General features: G+C 47.7%; 1 protein-coding gene across 2 annotated transcripts in view; it reads left to right on the top strand.

Moving 5' to 3' along the window:
• Positions 1–14,559, top strand: part of AKAP8 (A-kinase anchoring protein 8) — a 797,769-nt gene that overhangs the window by 464,116 nt on the left and 319,094 nt on the right. The window lies entirely within an intron of this gene.

Raw genomic sequence — 14,559 nt, 5'->3', positions numbered from 1 at the left:
CGGTCAAAATCAGATTCCTGCGGGGCCCATACTTTTAATAGGGTAGGCCATTCATCCCGAATAGATTATATTTTGTTGAATTTTAAGCATTGGGGGCACCTGTTGGATATGTCAGTTCTCCCTTCGTCTGACAGCGACCATAATCCGCTGTCCTTATTATTGTCTCCAATGTGGACGGTTGGGGAGAAACTGCAAGCCCCCCAGGTGTGGAAGTCAACTAGTGACGTTCTCCCGTCGAATTGCAGGAGGCGCTTAAAATGGAAGAATGTAGCCTTTGATGAGGGTAAGATCGTGGATATAAGATCAATCATGGCCAATGCTTTGTCCAGACTAGACTCGTTTGTCTCAAATGTTCATGAGATTTCTACTCTGTTTAACCATACTACCAAAGCATTGGGTGACCTTCTCACGGTGCGAAACCCAGCTTATAGGGGTAACAAGATGGGACGCCCTAAGGGTAACCCTGGTTGGTATTCTCTTCCCTGCAGAAGTGCGAAAAGGGAATTGATTAATGCTCAAGGATACCGAATTGATTAGTACGGCCAGGAAGTTGTACAGGGGAGCTATTGGCAAGGCGAAGGAAGAGTGGGAGAATCAGTTGTGGCTTGACTTAAAACTGGCAAGTGCTGGGAGGGATTCGAAGGGTTTTTGGGATCTAATTAGAACCAGGGATAAGCAAATAGATTCCCTTATAACATGTAATATCCCTGAGGCAGCATGGGTTGACCACTTTTCCAACCTTTATACTGTGATATCGGAAGCTGGGGTAGATCCAGCTGAAAGTTTTTCGGTCGACTTTTTTGGGCTGAGTGAGGACCTCCTGTTTACAGGGAAGGAAGTAGAGGATGCGATCTCGTGTCTCATCCCAAATAAAGCTGCGGGCCCGGATGGGATACCTGGGGATCTGATCCGCATTAATACACTAGAATGGGGAAAGCTCATTGCATCATTACTTAATGCAAGTTTTTATGATGCACCTCTTCCAGACTCCTGGATGGGCGCTGAGGTCGTCCCAATTTTTAAAAAAGGGTGTCGGGACGACCCAGCCAATTATCGCCCTATAAGCTTATTGGACTCTTCACAAAAGGTGGCAGGGAAGGTAGTTTTAGGGAGGTTGCTCGAGTGGGTAGAGGAGAATAGGGTACTTTCTGATTTCCAGGCGGGCTTTAGGTCAGGTACTGGAACCATTGAGCAGTCATTTCGCTTGCTACTATTATACTGGAATGTGGTCGTGCTGGGCAAAGGCAGTCTGTATCTTGCTTTTATAGATTTGCGGACTGCCTTTGACCTAGTGCCCGGCAGTTGCCTGTGGAGGGTGTTGTCAGACCTAGGTATGCCACCATACCTTTTATCCTTGATAATTAAGTTTCATGCTGAAAACTTTGCACAGGTTCGGTGGGGTAATCAGGGCCAAAAGACCGCCTGTATAATTGTAAATAGAGGTGTCCGCCAGGGCTGTGTTTTAGCCCCCACTCTGTTTTCATTATATGTCAACGGAGTGGTGGAGCATCTCTTACAAAACCCTTCAGATGCCCCATCCCTGGCGGGCAGGAAAATACCCACCCTATTATTTGCTGACGATACCCTCTTGATTTCCAGGACCCCAGTTGGGTTGCAGAGCCTCCTCGATAGGTTCCAAATCTTCTGTAATCTAAGGGGATTAGTAATTAACTCGGGAAAAACCAAATATCTGGTCCTGAACCCCCCGAAGAAAATGGGTAGGCCTCCTTCACTGAACTCAGCGCCCTTAGAAAGGGTCAAGGAGTTTGATTATTTAGGGATCCGCCTCTCTGACACCATGAGGTGGAACTGCCATCTCCATTAAATGCTGCTAAGCCATAAAAGAGTGGTGGGGGCTCTTCTTAAACAACAACGTTCCTCCACCCTCAAACCGATTGCCCCAGTACTTGAAATTTATAAGGCAAGAGGGGTGAGTGCGGCGCTCTATGGAGCAGAGCTTTGGGGGGCACAGAATGTAGAGCAGCTGACCCGTTCAGAAAATAAGTTTTTGAAGGATCTAATGGGTCTCCCTTACAGTACCCCCACTCTTCCCTTACTCCTTGACATGGGCTGCTGCCCGATTAAAGACCATGCAAGGTTGCGCCCTTTACTTCTTTGGGGTCGCATATGGAGAATCCCGGAGCTTGCAAGTTATGCCAAGGCTATCAGAGGTATTATCAATGCCTGGTTGCCAAAAAATAGGATGGCTGAGGGATGTCAAGTGGCTGTTGGGTGAGTTGGGTCTTGGAGAGGCCTGGCATTCCAGGACTGCACCGTCCAAGCCTGCCTTGAAAAAATTGTACTGGAGATGGGTAACGGATTCTAGAAACTCCAATCCCAATCTAGGTAGATGTACTACTGAATTCCTATCAGTAAAGGAGGTGGCATCACTCGAGCCTTATCTCGATATTATTTCAAAATCTAGAGACAGGGCTTTATATTTCAAATTTAGGATAGGTGTGCTGCCCGTGCGTGAGTTAACTGCTGGATGGAAGATACCAGTACAGACTACTCCTTTTTGCCCTTTTTGTGAGACCAGGATTGAGTCAGTTCCCCACCTTGTATTTGAATGTCCTGCGTAAAAAGCTCCTCGCCTTAGATGGCTGAAACCCCTATGTAAAGAGCTTGGTACAAGATAGAGTAGCGAGGCCCTCCGTATTTTAAAACCTGACACACGCCCATTATTCGTCTGTGGTGTGGCGAAGTTCTTAAACTGGGTTTGGCTAATACGTTCAAAAAGGATTTTGTATGTTGTTTAATCATGGTTTTAAATATGGATTTTTATGTAATTTATTTATGCCACTCGTATTTTCTTCTTGAATAAGTGTTATCTTTATGAACTGGCTTTTTATTTTTTTAAACAAATGAATTGTACTGCTTTTAAAGATATGTTTATATCGAAATAAAGCCAATTTGACTGACTGACTGACTGACTGAGTGAAGACGTGCGCTCCGTAGGGAATGCCAAATAATTTTGAAGCCGGACACCCTCGAACTCTACCCAGGGACAAACAAGTTGTTTTGTCCCATTTGGACTGAGAAGAGGTTTTCGTGGGTCACCTAGATGCATCCCCCAATTGGGAGATCCCTCTTGTTGTTTTTTTGTATGTTTTTTGTTTTCTTTAAATTGCTTCTTAAGTTCTCAGTGGGAAACCACAGGTTTTGAGAGTACGATACAGGAGTGTAGGGGTGGGGTTGGGTTCATTGTGGCTGACATGTTTGGGATGTTTCAGTGGGAGGGGGATAGCTGGGGGGGAGAACTTAATATTTGCAGTGAGGAAGTAATGCGATCACATGATGGTAACAATATCTATACAGACGTGGGTTTGCTAATGTGCGGGCATACAAGATGCGCAGGTCGGGTGGTGACGCAGGGGTGCAATGGCACAGGAGGATAGAGCTGTACTGAAGGTGCTGTCGTGGAATGTCAGGGGCCTAGGGGACCCGAGAAAGCGGAGGCAAATTCTAGCATATCTGCTGTCTAAGGGCTTGGCGTCGACCATATGTAGTGTATCACATTTAGCTAGGACGTTTTCGGACCACTGCCTGGTGAAGTTGGCGCTTACTCCCCCGGGGTATGACAGGCCTAGGCCAAGCTGGAGATTGCAGCCCACAGCGCTGTTGGATACGGTGTTTCAGGCAGAGTTGGGAGAGGAGATTAAGGATTTCTTTACCAGGAATAAAGGGACAGTGGATAGCGTTGAAGTGATATGGGAAGCTTTCAAAGTAACGATCAGGGGTTTCTGCATGTCCAAAAGTTTTGGGGTGTTGAAGGACTTACAGAATACCTTGTGTAAATTAGAACATGAATTGCGAGAGCTGGAGAGGCGGGTGGGGAGAGGAGAAGTGGGACAAGTGCAAACGCAGTTTCGGGAAAAATTGACCGACTATGAAGACACGGCACTCAGAGAGTCAAAATTTAGGGGCAAGTATTGGACAGCCCGGAATTACGGGGAAGGGGAGAGGCCAGGCAGGGCACTAGCCGAGATGACAAGGAATCCACGTTTCAATGCATACATTTTAGAGATACAGGGACCTGGGGAATTATTGCAGCGTGACACACAAGCCATTTTTTTTTTTTTTTTTTTTTTTGAAAAACCTTTATTGACATTTCAATCATTAACAAGTATGGGCCTACAACCCCCCGGGGCCGGCCGCTAAGCAATCAGAGCAATAAGAGCCAATGTAAACACAGGCGGCACCTCGGAGAGCAGAATCTTCATTCCAATATAGTCCGGACAGTGAGCCGCGCAGGTAGGACACCAGGAGAAAAAGGGTTTTTCATTTTATAATGAAACAAGACAGTAGGATCAGGTGCCAAACAATTTCCCAACAACGATAAGGGGCAAGAATAATAGACATAAGCAATAAGCAGCAATCTATTGGATCAATGGCGCAGACACGGGAAATTCCGGATGGGGAAGAATATCAAAAACAGTTGCGCCTGCAGGCCCCGGTACCCAACGCCCAGAGAACACCCCGGAAACTGTGGCACACATGAAGAGGCGACGATTCACACCAAAGGAGGTGTACCGCGCTGATCCCAGAAAAGAAAAAACAAGAAGAAGCGGAGAAGAAAAAGGAGGCCATGGAAAAAGAGATAAAGACTAAAGAGTCCCCTCCCCCAACCCCCCCACCCTGCACCTCTGCAAATGAGTATGACCCCCCCCTCCCCAGCAGTGTGCCTGTCGCCCTGGAACTAGACCCGAAATATAGAAGAAACAGGGAAAAAGGAGTAAGAAAGAACCCCACCAGACGGGGGGGTGGAGAAAGTATAATAAACTGGAGGAGGGCCTTCAAAACATACCCCCGGCTTCTCCCTCCCGCACGGTGAAGTCTCCCCACAGCAAACAATAAGCAGCACCAAATCGACCATATCAAAAAAAGGGGAATGGGGAGCATTATGCACCAACTATGCTAATAACCATGAGAGTACGCAACCATGAGTCCGCCCGTCTACTGGATGACCACCCCCGAAGGATCAGCCTCATCCTTGACCACTCTTTGCAATTCTGCCCATGCCTACCCCTCGACCCAGCACCATGTCCGATGTTCCAGGGTAAAGGAGTGTCCAAAAACAACCGGGAAGCGACGCACACAGGTGGGATGGAAGTCTCTGAGTACCAACACAGTCCGCATCATGGAGGGACGTCTTTCCCAGTGCTGCCCCAGGATCTGCACTGCACACAAGGTCCAGGAAGGCTGAATCAGCCAAAGTAGACAAACGTTGCTGGAATTGTCCCTGGGTCGCCGGAGGCCGTGCACGGGACAAGGCCACCACCTTCCACTCAGGTCCAATACCTCCGGAACAGATCAAACCCTCAGTTAGCCGATCACACGGTAGCATACTGTCCGGAGTGTCCGGCTGTGCACTAATCGCAGGGGTGGCCGCGACATTATCCTCCTGTGTGCAGTGTGGGAAGCCCCTGTGTACCTGTGGACCAGCATGCCGCCACTGTCCCAACGCTGATGCCACACCATCGAGCTTACTCCCCAAGACCCCGGCGCCACGAGCCAAGGAGAAATGAAGGGCACCAAGGGCCTCTAGGAGGTCGCCGTACCCCAGCACAGCTCTCTGCGATCGCTCCGCCACACTCCCAAAAGTCACAAACTCCCAATCCTGCTGCGACCCAGTGGACAGGATGGTAGGCTGCATAGCAACAAGATGGCCGCCGGGAAGGCCCGACTCGTATTGGGACCGGGACCCAGGGACAAGCGCCTCAAGATCCACGTCGCTGAAGACAGGGGTCTGGGGGGCAGGCACAAATTCAGCCGTTGCGTGGTCACGGGCAACAGTCGTCCCCGCCACGGACCAGCTCCCGCGAAAAGCCAGGAGCAGCCCGCAAGGATCAGGGCGAGCTAGGGGCGGCGTCCGGGCAGCTCACCGTCAAAGGCAGGGGCAAGCACCGAAGAATCTGAGAGCTGCACCCCCGGGCATGTCCTCGGTCCGCTACACTTAGCAGTGGGAGCGCCTACGTCAAAATGCAGGCCGAGGGCAGCACCGCTCCGGTGGACCGACTCCACCCAGTCACCACAGGCCGCTGTTGTTAAACTGCCACCCGGCCAAGGCATCCACTCGAGGTCCCGGCTCCGGGGCTGCACGGGCCGCAAAGTTCAACTGCAGATTTCTCCGGCGGTACGGCAGCCAGAAACCTCGGAGTCACACGATCGGTTGCCACTCTCATTCACAAACACGATCTCATAGCGCAGACTGAGGATCTCGTGCAGGATATCCGTGCGGGATGCGGAGGTTCACGGAGCCGGGAATCTACGCTGCCGTCCCGGTCGCCATCTTGGCTCCTCCTCCTGACACAAGCCATTTTAGACACGTTCCTTACACATTACGGCACTCTGTACACATCCCAGAGACAAGGGCCTCTAGAATTAGATGACTTCATGGGGGACATAGCACTTGCATGGCTTAGTGATGCACAAAGAGAGTTTTTCATGCACCCGCTGGAGGTTGACGAAATTAGGGAGGCCATCATGCAGTTGCAGAACGGGAAGGCCCCGGGTTCTGTTGGCTTACCGGCAGAATTTTATAAAGCTTATATTGACATCATGGCTCCAGTGTTAAAGGAGGTGTATGAAGAATCCCTGGAGGTGGGTATACTCCCCCCCCCCCCCCCCACCCCGATGACGGAAGCGATAGTTACCTCTTTGCTGAAACCCGGCAAACCCCCTGAGTCCTGTGACTCATACCGTCCGTTGTCGTTGTTAAACTGTGACACCAAAGTCCTAGCGAAAACGTTGGCTAATCGGTTGGCCTTACTAATGGATAAACTAATACTCCCGGACCAATCAGGTTTTGTACCGGGGAGAAACACATTCCATAACCTCAGAACCTTATTTTCCTTAATTCAAACGGTAGCCCAGAGTTCACACTCGCTGCAGTATTTTTAGATGCCACTAAGGCATTTGATTCCGTGGAGTGGGACTATCTGTTTGGGGTCTTACAGAGAATGGGCTTCCCACATATCTGCTTATCTTGGATCAAATCACTATATCAACACCCCACTGCCAAGATATTAATTAATGGACAATTGTCCCTGCCAATAGTGATCTCTAGAGGCACTCGACATGGGTGCCCCCTGTCCCCACTACTGTTTGGCATAGCTGTGGAGCCTCTAGCTTCCAGATTACGCCAAATCCACATGGATAAGGCATTTCGCTGCTGCATGCGTCAGATACTAATTTCATTGTATGCTGACGATATGACGCTTTACGTCAGGGACCCCATGCAGAATATCAGTCCTATATTGCGAGAGTTCATTCGGTTTGGGAGTTTATCGGGCGTTAATATTAACTGGGGGAAGTCGCAGTTCTTCCCTCTCACGCCAGCAGTGCCTAGATTTCCGTTGGACTTCCCACTGGACTGGTGTGATAGTGACTTGCGATATCTTGGCATACAGATCACCAGGGATAAAGAAGAAACAATACGGGCAAATTATGGTACGGCTATCACACGACTCACAGCAAACATTACACGTTGGGTCTCGTTACCGCTCTCGTTGGCAGGGAGGGCATCCCTCATAAAGATGTTTATATTACCGAAATTGCTTTATCTATTTCTCAATATTCCATACCATCCTGGACAGCATTTCTTTCAGACGTTGCACTCTGAATTTATCAGACTATTATGGGGAGGGAAACAAGCAAGACTTAAATGGTCGACTTTGATACGACCGTATGATCAGGGGGGTTTTGATATTCCTGATTTTGAACTTTATTTTCTAAGTGCACAGGCACATTATGCATACTATTGGATACATCCCCCCAAATATATGCTGCAAATAGCTGTGGAGGACTGGCTGGCAGAGCCGGTGCCACTGAGTGGCTTGATACATGGATCTACAGGCTCACGCACGATGCCACCCACTACCATCACGGGCACTGTAGACGCGTGGAACAAGATAATGGCTTTGCTGGCTGTGCCTGTCCTTTACTCCCCTAGGCTACCGCTGACATATCATCACAAGTTGTCATTGCTGCAGGAGAAGGGATTTTTGGAGCTATGCCAACGAGCGGAGGTCTCCACGTGGGGAGACCTGTTTAATGCTGGGAAGTTTCGCACACTAGAGCAGTTTTTACAGAATACGCAATATACACCATTGGACGCATTCCTTTATGTACGTTTAAGGCAGGGAATGTGTTCAATCATTCCGGATTTCCCGCGGGAACCCTTAAGTCTAGTGCCGCTTCATAACATGCTAGGCTCCAAAGATGGAAAACATCTCGTATCAGCCCTATACACTGCTATACGAACCAACAGGGAAGGAGTTCACAGCTCGGCGCGAGTGCAGTGGGGGGAAGATATCGGGCGGGAACTCACGGACGAACAGTGGACATATTGCTGTCTACAGACGGCACAGATCTCAGCGAGCTGTAGGCTGCGAGTTATACACTATAAATACCTGCATCGCCTTTACTATACACCACTGAAGAAATACAAATTTAAATTGGCTACAACTGATAGGTGTGAGAGATGTCACCATCCAGGAGCGGGGTTCCTACGCTTGGCGTTGGAGTGCCCGAAAATACAAGAGTACTGGGCACAGGTGTTAGTGGCACTAGAAAAGATGACTGGCAGAGAACTCGAGAGAGACCCTCTGTTGGCACTTTTGGGGTACATGGCGCAGATACCTAGCGCCCATAGGAAATTTCTTGCTATATCACTGTTATTAGCCAAGCGGAGAGTGGCATGTAGGTGGGGACGGGGACGGGCCCCGAAATTCAAAGACTGGTTGACAGACTTAACATATTGCCAAGAACAGACCGCTACATATGCTGAGACGGTGCCAACCACCTCCAGGCCCAGAGATATATGGAAACCTCTCCAGGGGTACTTACTATTACTTAGATCCGCAGATGGAGACTCTGCTCCAAATGTAACTGCTTAAATGCTGATAGGAGGTGTTTTGTTGGATATGTATTTGTTGATGATTTTAGCCTCACTGGGGCCGTCGAGGTTGGACGCTGCATGCCCATTGAGCATTGACACCAGAGGCTCGGGTCACCGGCCCCTTGACTGCTTCCTGATTGGTGAATCCCTACCTGCCTGCGCACAATGCTTCATCTCTGTGTCATGTATGCCTTTTGATTGTACGGATTGGTTCAAAGATTGACTCTGCTGCATTCGTTTGCACATGTGGTACCTACCTGTGTGGAATATGGGGATTGCACTGTGACTCTCTGCATAATGTATTGCTATGTATCGTCATGTAATATGTTAAAATTTACAAATAAATAAAGGGGGAAAAAAAAACAAAAAAAGAACAGACGGATTCAAGGGGGATAGGGAGGGGAGGTTTGTCATAGTAAAGGGTCGATTAGAGGGACGGAAATGTGCCTTTGCTACACTCTGCACTCCCAATACCAACCAAGCATCATTTCTACACAGCTTCCGCTAAACTTTAGGAGACTTTGCGGATGGAGAGATTGTAGTCATTGGGGTCTTTAATCTAACATGGGACTCGGGGAAAGATAACACTCACCCCCGTTCAGCAACGGGAAGCTTACCCAAGACGCTGAAAATGGCTTTCGGAGACCTGGGACTCCTAGAAGAGTAACGTACGTTACACCCGAATGACCAGGATTACACCTTCTTCTCCCACTCCCACCGCAGCTACTCCTGCCTAGATTACCTTTTTGTGAATAGTACCTTGGGTTAAGCCCTACAATCGACAATGTTCTGCTCGATAGCCCTCTCAGACAAAGCACCGGTCTTTCTCAGTTATGACTGGTCAGCGCCTCCCCCGAAATATTAGCGCTGGTTCTTTCCCGGGTCCTAGATACGAGACAGATTAATGATGAGGACTTGAGGAAAGCCATACGGGATTATTTTCAGAACAATAAACCACATGATCCCTCCCCATCTATCACTTTGGATGCTTCTAAGTTAGTTATACGGGGCAATGTACAGTTCTCAATTACTGTCTTAGCAAGCTACAGGCCAAGGAAAGGTAGGGATTGGAGGAGGAACTCTGAGTTGCGGAGAGAGATCACAAAGGCAGCCCCTCGCTTTCGAATCAGAAAAGTGTCACCGCACTCAGGGGGTAACACAATGCGGTTTACACTAACCCGGCAGAACTCGCTCTTCTTCATCTCCAACACACAGCATATGACCAGGGAAATAAGATTGGCTCTCATCTAGTGAGACAGCTATGGGTAAAACAGTAGAAATCATACATAAGGGACATATACTCTGCACAGAGGAGGGGCTCATATCCCAAGACGTGGAGAAAGCACACAGATTTGGGACTATTTATCAATCCCTGTACACAGACGAAGGGGACAGATGAGCATGAACAACTGGATTACCTGCGTGGTATAGACCTACCCCAGGCATCCGACTCCCAGAATGATATACTGGGGAGCCCTATTACAGACAAGTAGGTACGCATGGCACTTTTGTGCCTTAGACCACATAAATCAACATGGCCGGACGGGCTAACAGCGCAATTCTATAAATCGTTTATGCCAGATCTGTTTCCCCACCTGATCTGGTATAATCATACTGCTAATATAGGAGCAGTTACGGTGTCTATGAGTGAAGCATTAGTAATGGTTATACTGAAACAGGGAAAGGATCCATGGGATTGCGGCTCCTACCGCCCGCTTGTGCTATAGAATCTCGATGTTAAGATCTATTCGAAAATCCTGGCGGCCCGCTTGGCTTACCTACTCCCAGACTTGATCCACCCGGGGTTCATCAAGGGCCGACACATGATAATATGCGACGGGTTGTGCATCTGATTGTAAAGGTCCAAGAAGTCGATACTGGCCGTTCTTGTAAATTTAGATGCCAAAAAGGCCTTTGACAGGGTCGAAAAGTCATTCTTGTTCGAGACTTTGAGGAAATTTGGCTTTTGCAAAGGCCTCCTGAATATGATCAAGGCTAAGTATGCAGCACCTGTAGCTAGGTTCCTGAATAATGAGGTCAGTTCCAAGGTATTTTCTCTTTGCAGGTGGACACAACACAGGTGCTTTTTGCTTTAAGCATGGAACCGTTGGCAGTCAAGATACGTTCGACCCCCAGATCCAGTGAAAACCATTTGCCTCCACAGAACATAAAATCTCACTTTTTGCAGATTACATTTTATTGTTGTTGATCTCGCCTCAGACTTCCCTAGCAGCCGCTTTAGAAGAACTTTACCACTTCGAGAGAGTTGCAAGATTCCGCACAAACCTGACCACATCACATTTACTTAATTTAACGATGACCCCCTTGGATATTGAGTGATTAGGTCAGTCTGTTCCATTCCGATGTGCCAAAAGTGATAAAACATACCTGATATAAAGTTAACCGCCAGTCTTAGGGATCTCTTTCGAATTAACTATCTGCTGTTGCTGAGGCAGCTAAAGGTAGAGCTTAAAAGGTGGGCCCGCCTGTACCTGTCCTGGCTGGGACGAATTCACGTAATCAAAATTACAGTTTGCCCAAGTTGCTTTACAAGTTTCAGGGTCTCCCAGTAGAAATAGAGTAAGGGTACTTCTCCACACTGCGCTGCCTGTTAATTAAATTTATCTGGCAAAATGGTAGACTCGCTTATCTTATAAATTGCTATGTTTGCCAAAATCCTCTGGCGGCCTAGCGTTGCCCGACTTTCTGTCCTACTACAAGGCTGCACACTTGAGAGGAATTCCCAAGTGGTCTGCCCGGGAGTTGGATAAGCACTGACTCCACATGGGCAGAGCAGTGGTGGGCAAGTATATCTGGGACTTACTGTGGAAGCCAACGCTGACTGACACACTAATGCTTATTTGAGCAACCCCACTCGGACTGCCCTTAAAGTGTGGGAATACGTAACTAGATTGGGGATGTGGACAACTTATCCTTGCCCTTCACCCTAATTCATTTTAACCCTGCATTTCCACCGGCGCTGCGTCTGGGACCATTTGAAGTGTGAAGGGCGGGATGCTGCCTCACAGTTTCCGATCTGTTCCATAATTGGGATATTCGATCCTTCCAAAACTGCCAGAGGGATTTCCAGCTTTTCCCCACGTAACATTTTCAGTACAATCCGCTAAAACACAGGGTTCTCCAGCCAGAGATGGGAGAGGCTCCCTCGAGAGAACTCCCACCTATCGAACAATTCGCCCGGAGACGTAGCGGGACTAAAAGGACCATCTTTTTCCTCTACACACTTCTCATAGATGCACTGATTACACTCAGGCCACGCCATATGGATCAATTGCAGCACACATTGGGAAGGCCTATTTCTAAGGCAAATTGGTCCAGACTATGGAAAGAAATTCCTAAATATAATCACTCGATGGGTCTGAGGGAAGCTCATTATAAACTTTTATTTGACTGGTACCTGTACCCTACCAAACTCAAACACATATTTTCCCCAGATGACAACAGACCTTTGATGGAGAGGTTGCGCGCTTTGGGTGACTTTAAACGTATCTGGTATGATTGCCCCACTAGCTGTCTCTCCTGGTCAGAAATATGGGCCTAGCTTAAGGACATCTTAGGCTACCCAGTCCAGAACGATCTAGGCTTTGTCCTCTTGGGGTTAAAAAGTGATTCTCTTGCATTTCAGACCTACGGAGACAATTTGGTGATGTGGTTGTGTCTGGGGGCAGCCAAAATTGCAGTGTTGGCAGCGTGGAAACGTACGGAAGCCCCCTCATTTACAGAGTGGCACGCAAGGCTATGGAGAGCAATTACGATGGAGCGCACAGCTGATGTTCATGCGGACTCGTACATTTTCTTTTTATATATGTTTGTGGTCCCCTGGTACATTAAATTTCCAAGGGCCTGCCTCTGTGTTCCTGCCCCACGAGAACAAGGGCCCTACATTTATTTCAATTTTAGAAATGTAGTGCTGTCGGAGAACTGTGCATGTGAAAATAGCACACCCTCTGCCCGTCCCTTCCCCTGACTGTCACTTGTGAGCCACAGAAGTCTCACTGGCTGTAATGCACCTCATGTACCGTAGGTTCATTTATCGGTAGGGGTTTAAAGGGTGGGGGGGTGGGTTAAAGAGGGCTGCTTTATTATTTGTTTCCTCTGAGCATGTGTTCCCCCGAACAAGGGGAAACAAAGGATTCCAGACCTTTGATAGGTGAGTGATTTCGTAAGGGGTTTAGAAACCCCAGTTAGTAAACTTCTGTATATGTAACTATACTTTGCAATATTGTGTCTGACGATCTCTTTGTGAAGATCTTAGTAATCACAGCGCCAGGGAACCTGGGTCATCAGATTGGGATACGAACTAGCCAAGTTTACCAATCTTTGAGTTTTGTCTTCTCTTTCTCCCTACCCTCTCCTTTCCTTGCCCTTGAGTATATTCCTCAGACAACCCTGTTTTTTCTGGTGTGAACTGGATACTGTTCCTAGGAGGTATAGGAAGGAATATCTACGCTCCTGCAGATTCCAGGTTTCATGCGAGTAGAGACTTGCAGAAAGCCAAGAGCACAAACTGATAACCTCCTGAGCAAAAATGAACCGTGGAATTCTCCCCCAAATCAGTGAATCTAGGCAGGTAACTCCAATATGTGGTGCAGCTGAAACATCCCCTTCTCCCACTGTGGAAGAATTACCTAGAACCCTGACTAGTATGTAAATGGAGGTTCAATCCTTAAAAACTAAGATTCAACATCTGAAGGCTGAATTTACAAGATACAAACCCTGGACGGAACTGTGGAGGAAGACACAAAAAACATACACCACATATATTCACCCAGAGCATTTGTGTGTTCCTTCTGGGGGTACTTCAACTTCAGTTCTAGAACCTCGGGAGCCCAGCCAACTAAACTCACCGTTTTGACCCCAAGTCTAGTGCCATTAGCAGTCCCTGAATGTTTCAACTGTCATAATGCTAAGTATTGTGTCTTTATGAATCAGTGTCATTTGCAGTTTCTGGGGCGACTCACATCTTTTCATGATGATGCAGCAAAAGCAGCTTTCATCATTTCTAACTTAGTGGGTAATGCTGCCTCGTGGACGTCTCCTCTAGTGTAAAGTAATGATCCTAAATTATATAATTTTAGGTTGTTTAAAGAAAATGCATAGTCTATTTTTTATATATACTTTAATGGGAGCAAATGATACTGAGTAACTCTATCTAAAGCAGAGCACAAGCACCCTTTTGGCTTTTGTGACTAACTTTAATAGGAGAAACCCAGTCACCGGCAGAAAAGAGGACCTCTCTATTTTTTCAAGGGTTGCACGATGATCTTAAAGGCATCCTTGCTCAAATTGTGGACCCTCCAGAAAGGTATTCTGCATTGATTGATTTAATAGTCAAGTTAGACCATAGACTAGGAGAAAGGAAGGGAGAGAAGGCCAGAAAAGACATGCCTTGTGATTTGGTGTATTGCAAAGAAAATGAAGAAAACGGACTTCAGATACTAGTGAACCTATGCGGGGGGGGGGGGGGGGTTGGTAGCTGTGGTCCCTTAACTCAAGATGAAAAAGAACCAAGACGTCAGCAAAATGTATGTTTGTTTTGTGGAAAAGGCAGTCATTTTGCCTGGGATTGTGCCGCAAGGTTTAAAACTGCTAGAAAATCTGCAGCCTTGACTGTCTTTTCAGACACATCCTGTAAA

Source organism: Triturus cristatus, chromosome 4_1 (genome assembly GCF_964204655.1).
Source record: "Triturus cristatus chromosome 4_1, aTriCri1.1, whole genome shotgun sequence".
In the NCBI taxonomy this organism is placed as follows: domain Eukaryota; kingdom Metazoa; phylum Chordata; class Amphibia; order Caudata; family Salamandridae; genus Triturus; species Triturus cristatus.
The sequence above is the reverse complement of the archived record's forward strand: the minus strand, read 5'-3'. Positions and strand labels throughout refer to the sequence as shown.